Source organism: Ornithorhynchus anatinus, chromosome 6 (assembly GCF_004115215.2).
Source record: "Ornithorhynchus anatinus isolate Pmale09 chromosome 6, mOrnAna1.pri.v4, whole genome shotgun sequence".
Taxonomy (NCBI): domain Eukaryota; kingdom Metazoa; phylum Chordata; class Mammalia; order Monotremata; family Ornithorhynchidae; genus Ornithorhynchus; species Ornithorhynchus anatinus.
The window spans coordinates 9,944,936-9,950,755 of NC_041733.1; the positions used below are offsets into that span (position 1 = coordinate 9,944,936).

The following is a 5,820-nucleotide window of genomic DNA, read 5'->3' on the forward strand; positions in this document are numbered from 1 at the left end:
TTGAAATACTCAATTTGCCTCTAACTGTTGTCATAGGACATTATCTTGGCAGTAGCGAATACTTTGAGTTGCATCTTGATGACTTATCAGGAAAAGTTGCATACCCAAAAAAATAAAAAGGCTGGTTAGAGAAAGTAAGAAAAAAACCGGCTTGAGGAAGAAGTACATTTAATATTTTATGTGCACTCCCAAGAACTATCCAACTTCTCCAATAATTATGATTCTTAAAGTCTTTTGTCTAAAAATAAAAAATAAAAGAGAAAGCCAGGCAAAAGAGGGAAGAATGGATAGAAAGGTGAAATGTATTTTAGTCCACCCCAAATACCATGCAATACTTTCATGCTGCATTTAAGTATTTCTAACCCCTAAAGTATTTACATATCTTCTATAGGCTACTACTTCCTTCTGTCTCTAATATGTGTCTGTTTTATTGTACTCGCCCAAGCACTACGTACATGCAGTGCACACAGAAAAGGCTCAATAAGTATGATTGATTGATAGATACCCTGTAGAGAAGCAGCATGGCTTAGTGGAAAGAGCAAGGGCTTGGGAGTCAGAAGTAGTGGGTTCTAATCCCATTCCTGCCACTTAGCTGTGTGACCTTGGGCAAGCCACTTAACTTTTCTGTGCCTCAGTGACCTCATCTGTAAAATGGGGATGAAGATTGTGAGTCCCACATGGGACAACCTGGTTACCTTGTATCTACCCCAGTGCTTAGAACAGTGCTTGACACATAGTAAGAGCTTCACAAATACCATAATCATTAATTATCATTATTATAGTGTCTCTCCAGCTAGATCATATGCTCTTTGAAGGCAAAGATGGGATCTGCATTCTGCAAGCACACAGTGAACACTCGTGATTGGATATTTTAAGATTTATTTCACAAGGCTGATCCTTAAGATCATAGCAAACAAATTGCTTCCTGTCTAGTACATTTTTTTAAATGGTACTTGTTAAGCACTTACTACGTGTCAAACATTCTTCTAAGCACTGGAGCAGAAAGAAATGAACTAGTTTGGACATGGTCCCTGTCCCTTGTGTGTCTCACAGGCTAGGTAAGAGGGACAGCAGGAGAACTGAGGCATGGAGAAGATAAGTGACTTGCCCAAGGTCACACAGCAAGCATTTGACAAAGCCAGAATTAGAATCCAGGTTCTGTGACTCTCAGGCCTTTGCTCTTTCCACAAGGCCATGCTGCTGCTTCTTTATTCATTCATCCTCATTCAGTTATTGTGCAATGTTTCATATAGTTCTGTTTGAATATAAATGATAAACTTTTAAAAGTCAAACATAGGATTTTTGTACAAAATTGAAACCCAACAAGCTGAGGTTAATTTTTTTCTGGGGACTCTTTATCATTACCATATCATGTCATATTGCTTGCCTGCTAAATCCTAATAGCCTGTTTCTTTCTTTGTAGGTCCTAGGTGAGTGGCACTAGAAACCTTTTATTATTTCACCTAAACCATCCGATTTCAATCTATAAATACTTTGTCGTCCATTATGCATACATTTAATTTCATCAGAGGAATGAAAAAGTCAATATAGAAAAAAATAAATGGGGTCTCAAGACTCATCGCTAGCAAAGCAATAATATGCTGGAAAGCAGCCTAGATGAGTCTAGGCATCTGAACGGGGGCTCACAGAGTGAGGAATCTGCTGGCTGACTGGATTGGAATAAGAAAACTGCACAGCTGATAAGTGGACTCCGATTGCCCTTTGCTGAGGTTTCCTGAAAACCTTACATCAAATTCATGGTTGGGCCCAAATCACATGCTATGTCCCTTGATGGGCATTCTTCTCCACAAAGGATATCCAATAAGTTTATGAAAGTGTGTGCAGAAGAATAATTGTAGGGCCTGTGGGGCTGCTCCTCCAAGACTCTCAGTACTGAGTGTCTCACTTTTAGATAATAAATCTGCCCTCATAACTTGCACTTGGAAAGGCTGAGACTGAAAGGGGAAGCAAGGAGAAGGCTTAGAGGATTGCTTCTTTCCCTTTGTAGTAACCTTATGTCTATCCTCCACATCTGCCCTATTGTCTAGATGAGTACATTTAATTTTTTTTAAAAAAGGATTTTGTTTTTTGGATTAGTATGCGATGGCTATCCTAAGTGGTAGACCACCATCATCATAAGGCTTATGAGTCTGTGATACGCCCATCGACATCAAATATTTCCTGTGTGCATAGGAGATATTCCCCTCTCAGGGTCGCACCTGGAGAGTTTCCAGTACTTCTACCAGTCTTGGCTACAGGAGGGAGAGTCAAGCAGAGGCCTGTTCATTCCATTCCTAGCTTGGGCAGAGGCTAGTGAGTGGAAGGCAATCTCCTATATGTCAAAACTCACCCATGCTGGGCAGCAGCAGCATTGGAGAGAGTCGAGGGCAGAGACTCAGGTGTACTGCACAGAGAAGGCAGTGGTAAGCCACTTCTGTATTTTTACGGAGAAAACCGTATGGATCCACTACCAGAACGATTGCAGATGGAGAACGGGGCCTTCTGGGAGAGATGTGTCCGTAATGTCGCTATGGGTCGGAAACGACTCGATGGCATAAGACAAGTATAGGGGATATTATGATCAAAGTCCTTCTAAAACATAGTTTTCACCTTCTAAATTGCTATTTCTGTATGTTAACCTAACCAGGAGTCCTTGTTTGAATTGTAGAGAAAAACATATTTGCAAGGATTTACAGAGTAGTGACTCAGTCACCAGAAGTTCCAGCTTCCTCCTGAGTTCACTATGTGAAATTCCAGTTAAATTTAGCATGAGTTTTGGTGGGTGAGGGAAGGGAGGGAATTCAGATTTAGTGGCAACCCCAAAAGAATACTACTCACCAAATGTACCGGATTGTCCCTTGTAGAATTCACCTTCAGCAGTGAAGCCAAACCTTTCATATCATCTAAAGTTCAATGAGGCCAACAGGTTCTCCCACATTATTCAAAAATCCTTCTAAAAGAATGTTTTTCAGCTCATCAAGTTATAGAATTGGATATCTGAATGAGTTAATGCCCATGAGATATTTGAAAATGGTACTTTACGATTCATTCATTCAAGCTATCTGTGTGCTGAGCACTGTAGTAAATGCTGGAGACAGTACAATGCAACACTAAGTAGACACCTTACCTGCTCACGAGGCGGCTTACAATCGAGGGGCACCCTAAAGGTTGAACTAGTATAACCTTCAGATTTAGGTATTTTGTAATTTTCATTTTGAAACCCTAACCTTAACCACGATCCTAATTAGTTACCTGTAAAATTGGAATAAATGATAACTGAGGTAGGGAGAAGAAGTTCTTGGGGAAAAGCTAAAAAAAAAAAAACAACACTTAAAATTCTGGATACAATTATCCATTACAAAAATGTGAGTAGCAAAAGTCAAAAAGGCATTATAAGATAGATTATGGACCCCAGATGGGTAAGGGACTGTATCTGATCCCAAAACCTTATATCTATCCCAGTGTTTAGCAAATAGTAAGTGATTAATATATGCCATAATTACTGTAATTATTGTAATTGTAATAAAACACAAGCTGTCAAATAACCAGTTGCCTTTGAAGATTTGCCTTGACAGTGTGCTGAGACAGAAAAAAATAACTTCTTTTATTGGGAAAATTTTGTTGCCTTGGCAACTAATTTAAAATTTTCCAATGGCTTCTTCCCCACTGCTTTCAAACATCATCATGTCTCCCCAATCCTAAAATCCCTCTACCCCTTGACCTCACAGCTCCCTCCACTTATCACCCCATCTCCCTCCTACCATTCCTCTGCAAAGTCCTCAAGAGAGTTGTTTACACCCACTGTCTCCATTTCCTCTCATAGACCCCCTTCAATCTGGTTTCTGTCCCTTTCACTCCATGGTAACAGCACTCTAAGGCAATCAATGACCACCTCTTTGCCAAATCGGATGGTCTTTATTCCATGCTAATATTGTTAGACTTCTCAGCCTCCTTCGACACTGTAGACCGCCCCCTTCTCCTTTAAATTTTGCCTAACCTTAGCTTCCCTGACACTATCTTCTCTTAGTTCTCTTCCCTCGCTGGCTGCTCCGCGGTCCTGGAATGCCCTCCCTCCTCACTTCCACCAAACTAATTCTCTTCCTCTCTTCAAAACCCTACTTAGAGCTCACCTCCTCCAAGAGGCCTTCCCAAACTGAGCTCCCCCTATTCCCTCTGCTCCCTCTGTTCCCCCTCTACCTCTTGCCTTCCCCTCCCCTCAGCTAAGCCCTCTTTTCCCCCCTTTCCCTCTGCTCCTCCCTCTCTCTCTTCCCCTTCCCTCAGCACTGTACTCGTCCGGTCAACTGTATATATTTTCATTACCCTATTTATTTTGTTAATGAGATGTACATCACCTTGATTCTATTTGCTATTGTTTTAATGAGATGTTCATCCCCTTGATTCTATTTATTACTATTGTTTTTGTCTGACAGTCTCCCCCGATTAGACTGTAAGCCCGTCAAAGGGCAGGAACTATATCTGTTACCAATTTGTACATTCCAAGTGCTTAGTACAGTGCTCTGCACATAGTAAGCGCTCAATAAATACTATTGAATGAATGAATGCTCATTCTCAATCTGTTTTGCAAGCCCCGCTTCTGCCTCCCACTCCTTGACAGTGGAGGTCTTTCAAGGCTCAGTTCTGGTTCATGCATTCATTCATTCCATCGCATTCATTGAGCACTTACTGTGTGCAGACCACTGTACTAAGCACTTGAAAGTACAATTCAGCAACAAATAGAGATAATCCCTACCCAACAAGGGGCTCACAATCTAGACGTGGGTGGGGCGGGGGCGTGAGGATGGGAGAGAGAGAGACAGAGGTCAAAAGAAGTAAACGCATCAATAGGATCAATATAAATAGAATTACAGCTATTTACACATCATTAATAAAATAAATAGAATTATAAATAAGTACATATAAATGGGGGGGTAGAGCAGAGGGAGCGAGTGGTGTCAATGGGGGGGGGGGAGCAGAGGAAAAGGGGGGCTTAGTCCAGGAAGGCCTCCTGGAGGATGTGCGCTTTCAGTAGGGCTTTGAAGGGATGTCCAATCAACACCTCACCTGAATATATCCAAAACAGAATCCTTCACTGCTTAGAAGAGTGCCCTGCACATAGTGTTCAATATATATCATTAATTAATTAATTTCCACCCAAAACTCACCGTCCACCATCATTGTCTTCGGTTCATTCTCCCTGCTACATCTTCTAAGCACTCGGATCTGTAACTTTTCGATATTTGATATTTGCCTATTCCCAACCTCACAGCATTTACGTACATATAATTAATTTGTTATAATAATTTACTTATTTATTCCTATTAACATCTGTCTCCTCCTCTAGACTGTAAACTCATTATGTGCAGGGAATGGGTTTGCTAATTCTGTTATATCTAATGAAGGGATCATTATAACAAGCCTCTGAGAGAGTATTATATATATATATGGGATTTCTCAGGCACTTAAGTGCCATGCACTAGAGTTAGAATACATATTTCTTGCCTTCAAGAAGCTTCCAGACATGTTTGCATAAGTAGCAAAAACAAATAATATGCATGCTCCACTTCTGATTGTACACTTCTCTCTAAATGTGTCTTCCCTCACAGGTGTCATTCGAAATCTTGGGCATTCCATTTGGAACATCATTACAGCTTTCTGGAGAGAATATGGCCTAGGAGTCCGAAGGACCTGGTTTCTAATTCCAACTCTGCCAGTTGTCTGCTGGATGACCTTGGCAAAGTCATTTCACTTCTCTGTGCCTCAGTTCCCTCTTTTGTAAAATGGGGATTAATACTGTGATTGTGTCCAACCTGATTAGCTTTT

At 40.9% G+C, this 5,820-nt stretch overlaps 1 non-coding gene across 1 annotated transcript; it reads left to right on the forward strand.

Annotated features, from left to right (window-relative positions):
• Positions 1-2,201: 2,201 nt before the first annotated feature.
• LOC114813038 lies at positions 2,202-2,340 on the forward strand. Its single transcript, XR_003760649.1, has one exon. It is a non-coding gene; the product is annotated as a small nucleolar RNA SNORA7 (small nucleolar RNA).
• Positions 2,341-5,820: the final 3,480 nt, after the last annotated feature.